This window comes from Mya arenaria, chromosome 14 (assembly GCF_026914265.1).
Source record: "Mya arenaria isolate MELC-2E11 chromosome 14, ASM2691426v1".
Taxonomy (NCBI): domain Eukaryota; kingdom Metazoa; phylum Mollusca; class Bivalvia; order Myida; family Myidae; genus Mya; species Mya arenaria.
In genome coordinates, this window is record NC_069135.1 from 55,988,780 (window position 1) to 56,009,666 (window position 20,887).

At 38.2% G+C, this 20,887-nt stretch overlaps 2 long non-coding RNA genes across 2 annotated transcripts; both read left to right on the forward strand.

Annotated features, from left to right (window-relative positions):
- Nucleotides 1-7,399: 7,399 nt before the first annotated feature.
- On the forward strand, nucleotides 7,400-11,729 carry LOC128217603 (uncharacterized). Its single transcript, XR_008258244.1, has 3 exons — nucleotides 7,400-7,534; nucleotides 8,311-8,384; nucleotides 9,300-11,729. It is a non-coding gene; the product is annotated as an uncharacterized LOC128217603 (long non-coding RNA).
- Nucleotides 11,730-15,314: 3,585 nt separating this feature from the next.
- On the forward strand, nucleotides 15,315-16,603 carry LOC128217602 (uncharacterized). The gene is made up of 2 exons (XR_008258243.1): nucleotides 15,315-15,515; nucleotides 16,161-16,603. It is a non-coding gene; the product is annotated as an uncharacterized LOC128217602 (long non-coding RNA).
- The last annotated feature ends 4,284 nt before the right edge of the window (nucleotides 16,604-20,887 follow it).

Consider the following 20,887-nt stretch of genomic DNA (forward strand, 5'->3'; position numbering starts at 1 on the left):
TTTTTAGAAACTAAACTCTCAATCAAACTCTATTAAAAGATCGAAGGTGGGGCTCCGTATGCGGCACAGACAGCGCTATGTTTCATTTTATATGGTGAATGAATAGTAAGTTATCTTTGTTTAATGTCTGCATTTGAAGCAAAATAGTGTCTTGCGACCTAGCATTTATGACGTTATTTATCATGTGGTATACACGCACTGAAAATGCTCTCTACGAAAATAAATGTTTGTATTCACCGTCAAATCTAGTCTACATGATATAGGGCTACATAAAATAGGGTGCATCCTCTATCGTCAGTGACACACAAATATGGGCGAGCACCAAACCACGACTTGATAGCTATTTAAGGCACATATGTTTTAAATTGTGGTTCATGACAAAACAAGACAACCGCAAACAAGTTACTTCGCGCATGCGCAGAGGACAGAGCGATCGTGTCGACTTCAACAAGTCACGTAGACCACAAAATATGCACTCGAAGAAAATTGTTTGTTTTCACCGTCAGACCTGCTGTGCATGATATGGATCTTCATTATATGGGCTAAATCCTCTATTGTCATTGACCTACATATATGTGCGAACACCAAATATGGGCGCTTTTGTTGACACCAAACTAGTCTCAGTTATGGTTTCAAGGGTAAGGGGGGGGGGTGAAAACCTGTTTGGAAAGTTTTGCTTGAAGTAAATAAAATGGATGGTTTTATGAACAGCTTCAACAACATGATGAAGCTTCTGCATGTAGCCATTATTTCTTTATTTCTTCAAAGCAGTGATACCGCAGATAATCGTTTGCCTGAACTAAAGGTTACACACCACCATTTTCATTTCCTCTATAATTCAATGTGAAATGATTATTTTTAGACAACATTTAAAGGCATTTCGAGCGAATGCAGACTTTGATAAACATACAAATTCTTAAAGTACAAGCTTTAAATTACCTTTTAAGCCAATAAAAGGGGGGGGGGGGGGGTCAAGTTATTCTTAAGAAAAATCTCTCCACTTGAAAAACAAACTCTAAAAATTGCACAGTCCGCCATGACAGTTCTTCCAAAATGACCTTTCAACTATAGGGCAGCAGTTTATGCTTAAATCTCTATTCCAAATGATAAATCAAGCAATAATAGATACTCAAGGTATAAAAGTTTCAGGAATAATGCTATTTTTTATTTACAGTGTATTGAGTAGACTTCTGTACTATGCAAGCACACCTATTTAATTATAATGACCCTTATATCACCATTTCGTTGATTTTCAAACGAAAAGTATTATAAACGTTCATGTTTGGTGCTTTTCCATTTTTGTACATGTCCAATCCATTTTATTTTCTTTAACAAAATATTCACTTAGCCGTGACAATTTACCATCGCCCTACATTCAATTAACTTTCGCGCCAAAATACCTGGTGACTACACAAAGGTCGGAGCTAGTGGCTCAACTGAGTGCGGACACCAAATAAGAGTTCATTTCAGCGTTCTACAGAAAATGATGACAGCTTTCTCGACTTGCGGCCTCGTTGCTCAATTTTCTGTGGATCGCCAAAATGAACTCTATCATATACTTGGAACTACTATTTAAATTTTTATGTTACATTTTTTCAAATACAAATTAAGCATTTACGTTTCTTCCTTAAGTATGTTCTCTATGACATGCAATCATTCAAGCAAATTCAATTCCAAAATGTCTTTTGTTGATCATAATGTAATAGTTAGATAACATGAAGTGAATTCTTAATGATAAAGAATGGGCGGAGTGAGCGTTCAAAAATGGCCCATTTAATATTCTATCATGCATCCTCAGTGTATGTATACCACGTGATAAATTACGTCATATATGCTACGTCGGAAGGCAATATTGTGATTCGAATGAAGACTTTAAACAAAGATAACTTTACTATTTTCTCACCATTTTAAATGAAATATAGCGCAGTTTACGCCGCCTACGGAGCCCTGCCTTCGGTCTTTTACCAGAGTTTGATTGAAAGTTTAGTTTCTTAAAACACTTCGACAAACCTTTTCACAATACGGCCGTCTGACGGAGCACTGTACAGCTTTGTCGAAGTGTTTGATAAAATTAATTACCTTATGAAACTTCGGTAATAAAAGAAATGCGGGGCTCTTTAAGCGGCATAGACTGTCCTTTGTTTTATTTAAAATGCTGTAGTAAAAGAAAAGTTATTTTTGATTTAAGTCTTTATTTCAAGCAAAATGTTGCCTTCCGACGTAGCATATATGACGTAATTTATCACGTGGTATACACACACTGATCCTTTGCTGTTCTCCTGTCTGTTCGTTAGGGCGTGGAACTGTCAAGTTTCACTTTTTCAAAGTTTTGTTCTTATGAGAGCGGTTTCCATGACAAAGTATTGTTTGGCAAAGGTTTTTGGGTAATGCTCCGGCAATATTTTTTTTAGCAGAGCGTCGTTCATTTGGAACAACTCGGCCACTTTCTTTCGAAACAGAATGGAGGTGTTTGAACACGATAGTTTATCGTATTATCATCATCGTACTGTCGTATTATCGCGTTTTCGTTATCGTACTGTCGCGTTTTCATCATCGTACTGTCGCGTTTTCACCTTCGTAGTTTCGTGATTTTGCGTTTTCATCGTCGTACTACCGAGTATCGCGTTTCAGATCAACACATTCATAGGCGATGGCCCTATCGGCATTCCGTACTACGCTTCGACGACTGCGTCGACCATTTTATATTGAAAGGCCTGCATTAATCTGGTGAAATCGAATTCATCGTAACTACTCGACAATGTCCGGCAAGTTCTGATACAATCGGAACACCTCGACCAGCATTCAACAGAATTGAACCTTTTATCTGGAAGCTTGCCGTAAATGGCCGAGTCGTTACGAATGGGTCGGCAAATGTCACTTATAAAATAACAAGGGAAGTAACTCGTATAGGCGTTTTTTTTTATAAAATAGAAGCAGTTATCTTTCTTGGTCTGATCTGAGCATAGTGTGAAAGAAATCATTGGAGCGACAACAACTAATTACCAGACATACGATTATAAAAGTTCAATTTTATATGTTTTAATTGTTGTTTATATTTTTCAGACTCATAAATATTAATGTAGACATGTGTATAATTATAGAAACGTATGTTATACATTGTAAATCTATTTTAATGTTTATAATCATGCGATGATAAAGCATGTTTATTTTAAGAAAAAGGAATACAAGTCATGTATGAGGTAATAATCCTGATTTCACTAAAATCACTCGCCAAAATACATGACCTTCGTGCATGCATCCCACGCGATCACGCGCTCTTACGATTTAGCTTTTCTTTAAGTGACACTCTCATCAAATTCAATACATACACATGTATAACACACATCAATTTTAACTGATAAACCTTTAACTACTTAGTAAATAATGCATTTATGGAATATATTAATTACTGATAGCAAATTTGTAACCGTGTATTTTATAGCGAACAACGCAAAAATATTAAATGATTGGTGAGTGCTAAAAGATTTACTGTGATCTACTTAGTCTAATAAGGTAAAAAAATACCGTGTTTTATGCTCATTTCTTTCAAATAAAACTCGGTTTCTTTTTTAGGGATCACAACTTAGTCTTGATCTGTCTTCCCCTTGAAGCATAGAATACGCTGCATAAATGAATAAGGAGATTTGAGGGTTCTTACGCTCTAATATTTTGTCTAAATTCAGTATTGAACTGTGCACTTTGGTGTACTATTTGCTTATTTATATGGACATGAAACGTTAATTTTATGGCGTCACATTGGGAATGTGACGTCTCTCATGTTAGCCTAAAATATGTTAACACCTAAAAAAATGCGCGGCTAAAATAATTCTAAAACTGTGCATTTTGTAATACATACACATGGCAGAGGCTTGGAACTATCCCGGAATACGGTGAAGATGTTTGCCGTTACATAATGTCGTATCCCGGAGAGCAATGCTGATTTGTGATAAATGTATATTTATATACTTGATGTATGCTTATTAATGACAGGCTTTGATAAATTACCGCTTCAAATGGCCACATTCAGGAAAGGATACTAACACATTCATAAGTTTACAAAATGTTACCATATTTTTAAATGTAATTTATTCAAGAAATATATTGTATATATGTAGCATACGTTAATAGAGCTAAACATAAAGATAATGCTACTTATCTTTATCTAAAAGTAAACACATTGGATACTCAACAACATTGCTTAACGAAAGGCCCTCTTTTCCCCTGTAAGTAATCACTGTTTTCTCTCCTGCACCTCTTATACCATCCAAAATGTTACCCCTGTGTACCCCCCGTTAATACGGATGTTCGGTAGCAGTCAATCGTTCGGTCATGATTCGATTGTTTATCGTAAGATGCGAATCGGGGATGGCAAATTTCTATCTATAAGGCATTGAAGGTAAATTTCGGCAACATCTGTCTCTAAAAAATATGAAGCTATTGTTTTTGTTAAACAGGTACTATGTTACGACTGTTTATTATACAGGGCCAATTTAAATTCGAAACTGTGCTAGAAACACCCTCAATTTCAAATCTGAAGCTAAGCTTTAAAGCTGCACTCTCAAAGAGTGATCTGATTTTTTGTCAGCAGTCTTTAATCACTTGTTAGCAGATATTTACGCAATGTTTTCCAATTCCAAGACAAAAAAATAAAAATAAAAATGGAAAACAACGGTAATTCTGTGAGAGTGCAGCTTTAAACCTAATGTCTGCAACCCGGTGTTAATCAATCTCCAACGCAGTGTTCTCCATTAACAAGCAGAATAGATCACTGCATATGCCTGGAATGCAGTTATATATACTTTCTAAGTGCGTTTTCTTCCCTCTCGCTTTTGTAGTTTTGACCAAACTTTTGTTTAAATACAATAAAATTCATTATTTACAAATAATTAACATTTCATTTACCAAAATAACGTTTTTTTTTTCTATTGACACGGGATTTTCATGTTGTGTGCTTAAACACCTTAGCGATGTATAAAGGAATGTTCATGTGTTCGTTCAATATGCTCAGACCAGTGTTTTCCAAGATCATTGGCCTATGGCAGGTTGAAGTGATTCCAAATTGGCAATTTTCATGGTAATTGAACATAAACTCGTGAATGCCACGAACATGAGCCATCACAATATATCGAGGCATAAGACAATGCTCACGTGTTAATGTGCTCAAACCAGACTTTTCCGAATACAATGGTATATGAAGTTGAGAAATTCCAAATGCCAACCACTCCAGCATAGTGGCAATAGCCATGATAATTTTAAGCAAACGTGTCAATGCCTACAACATGAGCCATGAAAGCGTATTATTAGTATCTATAGTTCACATTATAGGTCCTGAACCTAGTTCATCACTACACATTCTGTTAGGGACCCCTTAGTCAAATAATCGGGTCAGTCCGTCCCAAATTGGCTTTTGCAGCAGCAAATTTCGATTTTCGAGCTCTATTTTTGGCTATTCAGTACAACAGCTCCAGCGATATAAATTGATCATAATGAAAGCCTCGTGGCCTAGTTCATCCCTACACTTAACGTTATGTTACCTATGTAAAAATTTCGGGTCAGTTTGTCCCTATCCCGCATAGCCTGCCTAAAATCCTAGGGAATTCACATGTGCCATCACCTAGGGCCAGGTCTCGGCTACACAGTGACATAGGTCCCTATGGTCCCCTTGCTCGTTTCTGCGAGAACGAGCCTTACATGTATGGTGGGGGTCAGTAGGGCTTATATTGCCCATATACGCACAATGTTGTGCTAAGGACGGGGCCAGACTAAAATCCTCGTAGTATTAACAGTTTCCCCGAATGTATCACACCGCCAGGTAACCCTTGGATACAGTGCCATTGGTCCCCTTGCTCGTTTTTAAGGCATCCGCACCATAACAGTGTCTGAATATGGGCCAAATTGGCATGGGGGATCTTGTTCATGTCCCTATCCCGCATAGCCTGCCTAAAATCCTAGGGTATTCACATGTGCCATCACCTAGGGCCAGGTCTCGGCTACACAGTGACATAGGTCCCTATGGTCCCCTTGCTCGTTTCTGCGAGAACGAGCCTTACATGTTTCCTCGAGATTAATGCTCTTTTTGTATTGATTTTGATGGTGATACGGTGCTAGCACCGCATCCCCGCGGTGATATGGTGATACGGTGCTAACTTCACGCACATTAATATAAGCCCTTCAGATCTTGAAGTATGAATGTCAAGTACATATAAGCAATCCAAGTGCATTATTCGGAGCTCCTCGGCCATTTTTATCGAAAACAACCTCGGATGTATATGGACGGGTTACAATGTCAGAAATCGAGTTTTTACGTGCGCTGCAAGTAGATCGCGTAGTAATTTAATTAAGCAGTTAAACTGAATGACTTAATTCTAGGGAATCTTAATTATGTTCAAAGGTTCTTATTTTTGCACAATTTTATACATCCTTTTATATCATCAGCTAACTCGTCTACAAATGATGGTGCTTACTAGCAATCAGTTTAAAATTAGGTATACGATAAACACGTTAAAACACTACAATTCATTTATACTATATTCAAATGTTCACGAACTACTAGGCTTCTAAAGGTTGTCTTCGATGGAAAATGTCTGGGGAGATCCGAATCCGAGCACAGCCTAATGCACCAGCCAATTGTAACCACGCCCCCTCCCCCAGGTCCGGGGGTATACCGGGGATAGTATGGGAAATGGGCTGTGTTTTTGGACGGTGCCCGCTCAGGGCAGCGTTCATAGTAGGGGCAATCGGCTGAAAAGTTACAAACCGATTTACCGGCTGTCTCGGTCGAAGAAAGAGTGCGGTTTTTCAATGCTTAAAACACCAGTAATATTCAATAGCTTACAAGAACATTAATAATTATGCAATAAATCTATAATTGTAAAGCACAAAGGATATGTTTAAAAAACATTACTTAAGAATGCATGATTTATTTTATCTTGATTTTTTCCTGCGCGAGCTGACCGTTACATTTAATGACATTGGACTTTTTCCTTTTTTTGGCACTGGTCAACCAAATTACTTGCTAGAATAAATCCGGACTCCAAGCTTTACTAGAATAAGGGCCAGTTTTATTAAACTTCGTACGAAGTCAGTTTTGCTTACGAACTTTGTACGATGTATCTCAGGCTGTTTAGCCGCGTTTTATTAAGAATTTCGTACGAACAAGCACCAGTCCTGTTTCTTCGTAGATCTACGAAAATTTCTACGAAAGCTCTTAGGGTGGCGTACGAACTTCGTACTGTAGACTAAAATATGGCCGCCACAACAACAGATATATTCTATATTGGCGATCGTTCATTTATTATGGCGTATTTACACAAAATCATGACAGAAGACAACTCTGTGGAATCTACAATCCGTGAGTAAATTAACAAATCGTTAAGACGCCGTTTTGACCAAATTTTCAGGGGACGCAACCTCGCTCCAACTGTCAAAATGTTTTGAAAAACAAAATGCTCTTATTTCGATGCATTTCAAGAGTTTTGTTGTGATAAGAACACTGGAATATAGACTGAAATACTATCCAACCATTAGACTCATGGTATATGAATTTTACGGTGTTTTAAGTAAAACAAACAAGCTAAAAACAGACTGATTTTATGACGGTGTTTACACTGATCTGTCATTTCATCTGTCAAAGTTTTAATCATTTTTCGATAACTTGCTTTGACTTATATTTACAAGATTATCATGTCTCTTATAGTGTTCAGAAATTCTATATCAACATTGAAGCTTATAAATTTAAAAGTTGCATGGGGGTGGGGATGCGGGGGTGGGATGGGTCAAAGAGTATTTTTTAAAATATCCAGAGCAGCCAGAAGGTAAGCATGAGCTCTATTGGTCACAGTTGGGAGACTTGTTTTTCCCAAACTACTTTTTTTTTCAATTTTCTTGCGGTTATGAAAACAGTGCAGCTAGTAATGGGACTTGGACTGGGGACTCCCTGTTCGCAAGTTTGTGCTCTATCAACTTGGCTCACAGGCCCTTAGAACTTAAAATAACTTAAAGCTTGCAGTTGAATTGTTCAACCAGCTGGACAAACTGTTCCTGATAACTTAATTTGCAAACAATCTGACCTTTGTGGGTTAGTACTGGGACACACTCATGAACGGTATAGTATTAGTCGGTAAACCTGGGTGCAAAAGTGGGACAGGTTCAGATCTTGAACCCCACGACTGATGACTACTTGAGCTCAAGCAATGGCTTTATTAAAACAGAAACCACCTTGCATTTAAAGAAAAATGTCAACCATATTTTAAGCTTCAGAAAGAAAATAGCCTGTTTATAAATAAATAGATTATTCATTTTTTATTTCAGATCTTGACATGGATCCAAGAGGCTGGTAACTAGGCGGGATGGAATGTTTCACAGAACTGCAGGTTTCTGGATGGGTAACTAAATTTCCATATTTCCAGTTTACTTGTGTTATTTATAAGCAAGATAAAAGTAAATACACCACAAGAGCAAATCAAGTGGAAACCGTGCATTATGTATGTATTTACAGTCAGTTTGTAGCATATTTTTTTTTACCAAATCTCAATTTAATACAAACTTTTAAGCTTATCATGCTTATAGTTTGATGCACATTCTATAATTATAATATTGAAGATGTGCCGCATATATAATTATGGAATGATCCACATCACTGGATACTGTATATATGTAACATTGCATGTGAAAATGCATAGCAACAAGTGATATAAGACTGCTGAAAAAATCACATTGCAAGTTTTCATATTTTTTTTAAAAAATTGATGTTTTATGCATTTTTCAAAAACATTAATTTGCGACAGAAATATGAAAAACTGCGATAAAATCTTTTGTCAGCATTCTTGTATCGCTGGTTTTCAGATGTTTACTTAAAATTGGCTCATTCCTGGACAAAAGAAAAAATATTATCAAAACTGGTAATCTGTAAGAGTGCAGCCTTAAAGAAAACAAAAGAAATAAAAACGGGTTTTAATGATTTCTAGCAGATAAGTCTGTTTTCAAAGAACCAAATTCAAGGTATCATTATAGCCGTCCATCATGTCAGAGACAATACACTAATGTTATTGTATTATATTTGTATATGATGTATAGGTCCTAATTATTAGGTCTATAAATCCGGCTTTAAGTGATTTTGAGTTGTGCCCTTTATCTAACTGAGAAAACAAATGATGTTTTATTATACATATTTTACAGTGGCTCTGTGAAATATTCTGTGACTGTTAAAAAGTGTAAATTTAAAGTATTTTATATACCGGGTATGTACTCAATTTTTTTTTATCATTGTTTATTTTTGCAATTTTTGTTATTCGTTTCAGAGACCCAGCGCCATGTCACAAATACTTCAGAACCTAGAGTGAAAGTTACCGAAAGAGCAATAGACTTTCCAATCTCTACAAAATTCATCTTAACTGTTTTTCAAGGAGATACTTGAGACTACCAAATACTTTTTAAGGACAGAATTCACAAAACAGTTTATGCCACCATCTCATATCAAAGGATTGTGCTTGAATTGAACAGCCTTCAAACAAAAACTGTTTCAACACCTTCAATGGATTCATTCTGATTCAGTTTACCCTTGCTGTGATCTGAGCAACTATTTACATCAGTTCAACATTGTAAATTGTTTAAACTTGAAAATTCTGTCTTCTTGCAACTCACATGAATCTATTTACTGTGGACTTTGATGTTGAAGAGACCATCTTTATACATGCTGGCATATCATTTAAAAAGGAAGCAAATATTATAACCAACATACTGCACTGTTAGGTCATCCAAGGACTCAGCTACTGCTCAATTTATAAATACTTGAAAGGAAAAATGTCTCTGTCAATGTAATTACTGTTGTGCATAATAAGACATTTTTTATTATGCCCCCCTTCGAAGAAGAGGGGTATATTGCTTTGCACATGTCGGTCGGTAGGTCGGTACCGTCTACCGTATGAGACCAAAGGTCAAGGTGACAATGACCTTGAATGGTAAATTCATTTTAAAGCTTGTCCGAGTGATAACTCAACAATGCCTAGACCTTGATATGGAAGTTGGGCCTCACTAGTAGATGATCCCTATTGTTTTTGGGGATCATCGAGCCAAAGATCAAGGTCACAGTGACCTTGAATGGTAAAAGGTTGTCCAAGTGATAAATCAACAATGCCTGCACCCATGGCCCTCAAACTTGACTCGGAGGTTGGGCCTTACCAGTAGATGACCCCTATTCATTTTAGGGGTCAAAGGTCAAAGTGATCTTGAAAGCAAACTGGACAATTCCTGGACCAATCATGCCATTCAGTCTGAATGGTCATCAAACTTGACATAAAGGTTGGGCCTGACCAGTAGATGACCCCTCTTGACTTTGAGGGTCATCAAGCCAAGGTCAAGGTCACAATAACCTTTAATGCAAAAAATATAACAAATCCTCTCCCAGGGATATCTCAACAATGCCTGAACCTATGATCATCAAACTTGACATGGAAGTTGGGCTTTACAAGGAGATGGCGCTTATTGATTTTAGGAGTCATTGGGACAAATGTCAAGTTCACAGTTACCTTGAATGCGAAAATGTTTGTCTGTGTGATAACATGTCAATGCCTGAACCCATGTCCCTCAAACTTGACTTTTAGTTTTTTGTAGACCAGCTGATGACTCATATGGATTTTGAGGTCATAGAGTCAAAGGTCATGGTCATAACACACTCTATCCTCACACTTTGAATGGTCATAATCTTAAAACTGCCTCAACGGCATCCAATGTCAGTGACTAATCAGCTGTCATTTCGGTCCGTGCTTATTTCATTCAATTGTTCATAAAATCCTGACGACATGGCACTCAGGTGGGGGCATAATGTTTGACAAACACTCTTGTTGATACTTGGCTCATTTCTTACATGTAGCTGTAACATTTTGGGCAACTTCTCAATTATTTTGTTGAACACATTTTTCATCCAGCTCATCTAAGCCTAAGTTAGTGTTCATGTTAACTTTTATGACTGCCTGTTTATTGTACTTTTTATAAATTATTTTCAATGAATTTTTCTCAAGAACCATTTGGCTAAGCACGTCTCCTCCTGAAATAGACTAATTCTTTTAGCTGGAGTTGTCTGTCTGTCCGTCTGTAACAAATTGTGTCTGCTTCATGTCTCTTTAACCTTTTGAAGGATTTGATATAACTTCCCACAAATGTACACCATATTGAGAGGAAGGGTATATTATTATAACTGTTAAGCAGTTTCTGAACTTGACTGTATTATATCTTGCATTTACCTCAAGCTGTGAAGTGAACAATATAACATTGGCCAATACAAGGAACTAAACCTTCTAGGTCACCATTTTGGAATAAAGAAATACTTAAAGCTCATATTTCCATAAGAATCTGCTCATATACAGTTTAAATAGCTTATACAAGTATATCATTTCAACAAAACATCAGATCCTCCACTGTTTAATGTTTGCAACATTTTTGTTTTATAACTTTGAGTTATATATCATGACTTTTATTAACAAATACCAAACAGCAACTCACAGATCTATGCTCATTTGGGCAGAATTTTGTCTTTTGATATTCAATGCTTTTTGGCAAATTGGGGCATTTTCTGTCACATTAAAATCAATTTTAACCATAAATCTACAACTTAAATATTCTCATATTTTTGTGCCCATTCTTTGCCAATTATTTGTTTGTCTATTGGTATACATGTATGTTTATTCATACTGTTTGTCAAAATAACGAATGAATAAAATGTTTGAAATATTTTATTTGTTAATAACGTATTTAATATGACAAAAAGATGACTGCATTTTGTTTTATTTCACATCATGATCACTCGTAGAGCGAGACTTGAAAAAGTATAGTGATATAGCCACAGGTGTTTGTCTGACCCTTCTACCCAAGAGGGCATGCGTTTGAATCCAAAGTTGGAAAACGCAGTTCAAAGGTCAGTTGATGTATCCTGATTGCAGGCAAAGAGAAACACTCTATGATTGGCACCTGTAAAATAGAAGATACATAAATCTTTACTATTATCCATAAAACGTGAAAGTTATTAGTAAAATAAAAAAGAAATGGTCAACCATTTTTTTCAAATACAATTCTCGCAGAAATCTTCGTTTGCAACTTCGTACGAAGTGATCGTTTGCTTAACACGCATTCATAAAAAATAGTCATGCATGACGAAATTTGGCTCTTGAAATAACCAAACTGTCAATAGTTGATAGTTTTTCTGCACATACACCAGAGGCACCGTCCCTCAGCACTTTCAGTGCTTTGATTACCTTTCAGGTGGCCCCGGAGTGCCGGGTGAATGCGGTGGTTTTGTCTTCGCGCAAAACATAGCGGGGAATTTGCCTTATCCAGGGTCCCTGGGGTGCGGGGGCATTTGGCAGGGATTTGACCAACAGTTCGTCCCCGCAGAGCGGAGATTTTACCCGGGCTTGGCTGGACCGAAAGTCAAAGTCCCCGCTACTGGGGGGGGGGGGGGGCGTGGTTACAATTGACTGTTGCCTAATCGTATCGGTCGGACTCCTTGAATAAAGACAAGCATTGCTACCCACGACACTTTATAACGACGCTCGCTAGAAATCACACTGGCAGGACTGATTGTTGTGAATGTTCAGAACTTTGTTAACCAAGTTAACGACATAGTTTAATTTCAAACCTAAACTTCTATAAAATGTTCACGGACACATTTGTGGTCTGCAATACTTCTGACACATTTTGAGACAAGTGTTTCAGCTGTGCTTGTTGTATTTAAATATTATCAGCACGTCAAAAAGTAGTTCACAAATAAAAGTTAACATCGATGCCGCTAACAACGTTAAGGTTAACATGCATAAACGGCTTGCATGTCGTTCATATTTGTGACATTGACTTGCAGGCAGTAGGCTAGTTTTAGAAGTGTTCAAGAACAATTTGTGTAAAGGGGTGCGCTTTTTTTAAAAACTTAATTAAGTTTGGGCAAATCATAAGGAGTGTTTAAGCAAAATTACTAAAAGCTGAAACATTTCAGCAAATATTGATATGGTTTTGATAAAAAGTGTCGTCTTTGAAGACCACAATTTTCATTAGCGTTAGCAACGCGATTGAAAAGTACGGCTGCGGTGTTGCGTGATTGGTTGATTGACATTATACTCGATGTTATCAATGTATCATTAACAGATCAACATATCGACCACATATTTTGAAGTCTCGGTGGCCGAGTGGACTAGCCGGCTGTTATCTTCATATTTCTTGACTTTACCGGCGTGGGCTCGAACCCCACTATAACAAAAATACTTTTTAGGCTATAACTGTATTTTGTTTGGCAATTTCGATATCATAGAGTAAAATAATGATAAAAATAAGTGTGTTCAGATGCAGACAATAGTATATTTCCGACAATTGTATCATTGCATTATAATATCATACCTCAAACTATAACATTATTTGAAGATATGATTTAGACATCATTTAAATGATGGGCGAGCAAGAAAATCGATTATTTCTTGGCATACCATACCCTGACATACAGAGCTTCCCGTTCTGATGGTTGCTCAGCCCAAAGGTTTATCAGAATGCACAGACTTAGATACCCAACAATGCAACATTCAAGGATTTATTGTTTTTATATTGTAGTAGATCGGTGTATGAAACCATTTGGTCATTGCAGCGTTACTGTAGCCGGAATACTCACCCTCCGAATCCCTAATAAAAAGGGAGCTTCTACACCATCATACGTTCTTTTGGTTTTAAAATGATAGCAGCATATATTGAGCTCCGAATGCCGCGCAACCATCAAAAAGTTAGGATAAAAAAATCGGTCGCATTCCACAACACTTCACTCTAGTCCGTCATTTATATAATGTTTAAATCATATTTTCAAACAAGATTTATATCAATTGTAGTTACTTATCCGGTTAGGGCAGTGGTAAACGCACTCGCTTCTCATCTAGGCGACCCGGGTTCGATTCCCTGCCTGGGCGTATGAGAGTTTGGTATGTGGTCACCAAGCCGGACAAGTGGGTTTCCTCCGGGTACTCCGGTTTCCCCCACAACACAAAACCACACTCTCGCTTAACATCGTGCCAACGAGAGTGATTAATATAATGTTGCAATAACTTGTTTCACAATTGCTGTAAAAGTAATAGATGTTTAAACTAAACTAATAATAGTTTAATGCATGAGAATATTATGTAAAAAACATACTTTGCTAAAAACAAAACAAACATGCACTACTTGAGAATATAATTGTCTGAATCATTCGAGAAAAAAAAGCCTCCTTAAATATAAATGGACATTTAACTCTACTTTAGCGAGCGGAAATTAGAAGCCGTTTGTGCTTGACTTGATTTTCAAATGCAGCTTATTAACATAAACAATCTCATTAGGTCTGCAGCTGGGCTCCAAATTTATATCTTCACAAAAAAATAACCGATGTGCGTAGCTCGTTATATACCACACTCACAGTTGGTTCTGGACTGGTATTCAAAATTGGTCTTAATTCGATCTAAGAACGATGTAGCTAATCGGATTACTTGTTATTATTCACTGACCATTACAGTGAATGGAGTCAATGATGAATGATCCAAAGATTTACTTAAGTTGCATATAATGAATACCACGTCTGTTCTTTTATCACAGTATAGGCCATTCTTTGCGTTATATATGGACGTTTGTACACGGTTACACGACGTTTACCCTTATAGCTGCACTCTCACAGATTGACCGTTTTAACGTTGGTGTTTGTTTATATGTTTTTGTTTTTTTTACATGTAATGGGGTACATGTCTTGAAACCAGTGATATAAAACTGCTGATAAAAGATCAGATTTCAGTTTTTCATATTTACGTTCAAAAACTGATGCTTCTAACACTTAAGGCAAATGCAATTTTCGGAATATTTTCAATTGAGATCTGTTTTAAGTTGGTGATGATGATTATGATGATAACGATGATGAGGAAAATGGGCTGGTTAGTGTTACATCCAAAACTGTTGAAAAAACAGGTAGAGAAGGTATGCTTTTTTAGTCTTTATGTAAAGAACGTCAAATTTCATCATTGAATAATTGTGGTAATGTTATATTCTGTTTTAAGTTTTAAAGTTTTAAACTACATATTGAAACACACACCTAAAGCAAATGCTTACATTTTCATTTTTACCAACTGATTGTAAAAACGGGAAGGTCGGCGTTTATTTCGGAGGTAGGGTCGGGTAACCCGAATCAAATGGGTTTTTTTCTAGGCCTGATGATGTATCGTCGCATTTCATTGGTTGAAATGACGTCCAATCAGAGCGCATTACTAATATAAGCTCATTGCGGTCTACTACAATTTGTATATTAGTTCTAGTAAGCACCAGATCTCTTAGTCGAAGTGTATTTTTCAAGATCTTTGTACACATAACTTCACGTGATTTAAACTAACTAGCTAAATTGCTCTGACATAACATTCATAGCGCCGCCCTTGCACCTCTTCAAGTATTTCCTGTAACACTTGTACTTTCATATAACAGCCATTCTGATTTCTGTGCTGAACAAGGCGAGTGTGAAAAGGAATACATACAAGGTACAAACTGGTGTTATTGTTTTAGTTGTTGCTGTTGTAATTGTTGTTGTTATTGTTGCCCTTGTTGTTGTTGTTGCCCTTGTTGTTGTTGTTGTTGCCCTTGTTGCTGTTGTTGTTGTTGTTGTTGTTTTACACTGGTTCAGTAAGTATTTTTATTTCAGTATTTAACACGCATTGGTAGGTCATTATATGTGTCAATGCCTGTAAAAAGGGATACAAAGGTGCAAAAATGACATTTGCTCTTTTTGGTAGTTATTTATAGATTACACCATTAGAAACAATTTGGCGAAAATTTGAGGTCAAAATCTTAAGTACTTTTGTTGTTATGACGATTTAAAGAAGCACCGGAGTCGATCAATTTATCGATGAAAGTTTCAAAAAGTGGCATATTTTTTAGATAAAGAAATGAAACAACACATGTTTTTTTTTATGTCTTTATATAATTTGTAGTTATATATCTTACACAAAATAACATATTATTGAACTGGAGACAAAATTCTTGTAAAATTATTAATCAGATATCACTTATAAGGAAATGGACTTGAACCGCTCATATTGAATTTTGATGAATATCTTGCTCTAAAAAAATTGGATCGTATATTTCCCTTAATTCTAATTATTCTTATTCACACATTTGTTTTTCAGACAACATTTTGAAGGAATTTAACCACCGGAAGCAAAATGAGGCTGACTGGTTTCTTATCGCCGCGATCCTTGCTAGCGTTGTTACCGACGTCAATGCTCAAAGAAGAGGCACGCTGCATCGATGTTGTATGAATTGCCAACTTAGGGAGATGGCATGCAGGATTGTCGGCAGATACTCGTGCAGATGCAGGGGTACATCCATAATGAATAGCTACGGGCCGTGAACGATAGGAATGCGCTTGTTTTTTTTCTCTACGAAAAACCTTTACAGTTGAAAGTGTTAAGAACTTGGATCTAAGTTTTTTTAACTTTGGACCTTAAATAACAGATTTTTCTCTAGTTAGTTGATTTAATACTGTGTTAGACCGTGTACAACATTGTTTCTGAGCGGAGACATGTACAAATATGTAACTAAATAAACAAATAAAGAATGCATTGTAAAACGATTTTTTTAACATTATGCTTAATACATTTCAAAAGAACAAATCAACAATAAGCGGTAGTCTGCACGTGTCAGACATTATCGGTAGCCTGAACGTGCAAGACAATAGCAGTAGCTAGCGCGACCATGTCAGCAATTAGCGAACGTGTCAAAAATAAGAAGCTTCAACATGTCAGACATAAGTTGTTGCCTAAACATGTCAGACATTAGCGGAAACCTGAACGTGCCAGATCTAAGCGGTAGCATGAACGTGTCAGACATCAGCGATAGTTTGAACATGTCAGACATCAGTGATTGACTGAATGTGTCAGACATAAACAGTAGTATGAATGTGGCAGACATAAGCGGTATTCTGAACGTGTCAGACATGAGCGATAGTCTGAATGTGTCAGATATTAGCGGTAGCCTGAACGTGTCAGACATTGGCGGTTGCCTGAACGTGTCAGACATCAGCGGTATCCTGAACGTGTCAGACATCAGCGGTACCCAGAACATGTCAGACATTTACGGTAGCCTGAACATGTCAGACATCAGCGGTAGCCTGAACATGTCAGACATTAGCGGTAGCCTGAGCAGGTCAGACATTAGCGGTTGCCTGAACGTGTAAGACATCGACGATTGCCTGAACGTGTCAGACATAAGCGGTAGCCTGAGCAGGTCAGACATTATCGGTTGCCTGAACGTGGCAAACATCCGCGGTAGCCTGAACGTGTCAGACATCAGCGGTTACCTGAACGTTTAAGATATTAGCAGTAGCCTGAACGTGTCAGACATAAGCGGTAGCCTGTATGTGTCAGACAAAAGCGGTAGCCAGAACGTGTCAGACATAAGCGGTAGCCAGAACGTGTCAGACATAAGCGGTAGGCAGAACATGTCAGACATAAGCGGTAGCCTGAATGGGTTTGACATTAGCGGTATCCTGAATGTGTAAGACATGAGCGCTGGTCTGAACGTGTCAGACAACTGTAGCCTAAACGTATCAGACATTAGCGATAATCTGAACGCGTGAAACATAAGCGATAGCCTGAACATGCAAGCCATAGCAGTAGTATAGACAAATCAGATATTAGCGATTGTCAGAACGTGAAAGACATAAGTAATAGCCTAAACGTGTCGGATATTAGCGATATCCTAAACGTGTCAGACAATCGTAGTAGCTTGAACATGTCAGGCATAATTGGTAGCTTGAACATGCCAGACATAAGCGGTTACTTGAACATCTCAAACATAAGCTTTAGGATGAACGTGTCAGACATTAGCAGTAGCCTGAACGTGTCAGACATAAGTGGTTGCCTAAACATGTCAGACATTAGCGGAAACCTGAACGTGCCAGATATAAGCGGTGGCATGAACGTGTCAGACATCAGAGATAGTTTGAACATGTCAGACATCAGCGGTTGACTGAATGTGTCAGACATAAACACTAGTATGAATGTGGCAGACATTAGCGGTATTCTGAACGTGTCAGACATGAGCGATAGTCTGAATGTGTCAGATATTAGCGGTAGCCTGAACGTGTCAGACATTAGCGGTAGGTTGAGCAGGTCAGACATTAGCGGTTGCCTGAACGTGTCAGACATCAGCGGTATCCTGAACGTGTCAGACATCAGCGGTAGCCTGAACATGTCAGACATTAACAGTAGCCTGAACATGTCCGACATCAGCGGTAGCGTGAACATGTCAGACATCGGCGATTGCCTGAACGTGTCAGACATAAGCGGTAGCCTGAGCAGGTCAAACATTAGCGGTTGCCTGAACGTGTCAGACATCGGTGATTGCCTGAACGTGTCAGACATAAGCGGTAGCCTGAGCATGTCAGACATTAGCGGTTGCCTGAACGTGTCAAACATCCGCGGTAGCCTGAACGTGTCAGACATCAGCGGTTGCCTGAACGTTTTAGATATTAGCGATAGTCTGAATGTGTCAGACATAAGCGATAGTCTGAATGTGTCAGACAAAAGCGGTAGTATAAATGTGTCAGACATGAGCGATAGTCTGAATGTATCCGACATGAGCGATAATCTGAACGTGTCAGAAATGTCCGATAGTCTGATTTTGTCAGTCAAAAGCGGTAGTATAAACCTGCCAGATATAAGCCTTAGACAAGTGTGTAAGGCAGCGGTAGCCTGAATAAGTAACGGTGTCATTGTAACGACTGGTTATGCATATGTTGGTAGACAGTCAGAAGTGAGCGTTGTCGGTTGCGGAAGTCGCGACTGGGCAGGTGTAAACGGAAGCTGGGTGGCGTTGCTACTGTTTTGACTGAGGCAAGCAAGTGGACCTCAACGTTTGTCTGTGTTTCAGTCAAAATGGGCATGAGTAAATACTTATTAAAGTCAGGGGTATGGGCCTTGCTGTGGATGAGTGTATTGTCGTTGTCCACATAAGCCTAACGGTTCACTTCACTGTTTTTAAGTTAAGGTCAAGGCCACTTTTTTACGAGAGCGTACAGTTGCCGATACTATTCTAGTTCGCATTGCGTTTTATCAAGAACTCCAAACTCTTTCACATTGACCTCAATGTGTTCTGAGTCTGAGTAGTAATTGAAATTGTTCAAGTTATTTTGTACATACACATACACATGAAGATCAAGTTCAGTGATGATTGGTGTACATTTGCTAAAGTAAGAAGGCGGAAGCTACTGGTTCTTTCATTTTTGACTATGATGTTCTGGATAGTTATCAAACTTGTCCAAGGTTTTTTGTCAACTAGTGTGACCAAGTTTGGTGATGCCTGATAGGTGATAACTGATGCTCGAGGAATATTAGCTTTGCCCGAAATAGTTTTCCAATACACATGGTAACCAAGTTTGTTAACGATTGCTGTACATTTGCTAAAGTTGGAGAGTGAACGATTTTTGAGGTTGGTCAGTCGGTTAGTTAGTTAGTTAGTTAGTTAGTTAGTTAGTTAGTTAGTTAGTTAGTTAGTTAGTTAGTTAGTTAGTTAGTTAGTTAGTTAGTTAGTTAGTTAGTTAGTTAGTTAGTTAGTTAGTTAGTTAGTTAGTTAGTTAGTTAGTTAGTTAGTTAGTTAGTTAGTTAGTTAGTTAGTTAGTTAGTTAGTTAGTTAGTTAGTTAGTTAGTTAGTTAGTTAGTTAGTTAGTTAGTTAGTTAGTTAGTTAGTTAGTTAGTTAGTTAGTTAGTTAGTTAGTTAGTTAGTTAGTTAGTTAGTTAGTTAGTTAGTTAGTTAGTTAGTTAGTTAGTTAGTTATCAAAACAGTGTGTTTGTGAAATTCTTATCGGTATCATAATTATATTCTTCCTTGCACATAAAAACTTTTTAAAATCTAGCAAATCGCAGAATTGATGAAGTAATTAAAGCTTGTAACTGTCTCTACGCACAGAAACTGCATCACCAGCCATGTTTCCATGACAATAAGTGTAGGGACTGCATCACAAGCCATGCAATGACGAAAAGTGTTACCATGGCAACAAGCGCTGTAATTGCATCGCAAGCCATCTTATTATAACAACAAGTACAGGAACTGAATCAGATGCCATATAATCACGACAACAAAACGCAGTGTCTGCATCACCAGCCGTGTTTCCACGACAACAAGCGCACGGTCTAGATCACCAGCCGTGTTTCCATGACAACTAGAACAGGGTCTGAATCGCCAGCCGTGTTTCCAGGAGAACAAGCGCAGGTTTTGCATCGCCAGCCATGTAACCATGCCAACAACCGCAGGGTCTGCATTGCTAGCCGCGTTACCATGACAACAACCGCAGGGTCTGCATCGCCATTCTTGTTACCATGACAACAACCGCAGGGTCTGCATCGCCATTATTGTTACCACGACAACAAGCGAAGGGTCTGCATCGCCAGCCGTGTTATCATGACAACAAGCGCAGGGTCTGCATTGCCAGCCGTGTTACCATGACAACAAGCGCAGGGTTTGCATCGCCAGCCGTGTTACCATGACAACAAGCACGGGGTCTGCATCGCCATCAGTGTAACCACGAAAACAAGCGCAGTGTCTATTTCGCCAGCCGTGTTACCACGACAACACGCGTAGGTTCTACATCGCCAGCCGTGTTACCATGACAACAAGCGCAGGGTCTGCATCGCCAGCCGTGTTTCCATGACAACAAGCGCAGGGTCTGAATCGCCAGCCGTGTTACCATGACAACTAACGTAGGGTCTGCATCGCCAGCCGTGTTTCCATGACAACAAGCGCAGTGTCTGCATCGCCAGCCGTGGTACCATGACAACAAGTGCAGTGTTTGCATCGCCTGCCGTGTTACCATGCGCAGGGTCTGCTTCGCCAGCCGTGTTACCATGACAACAAG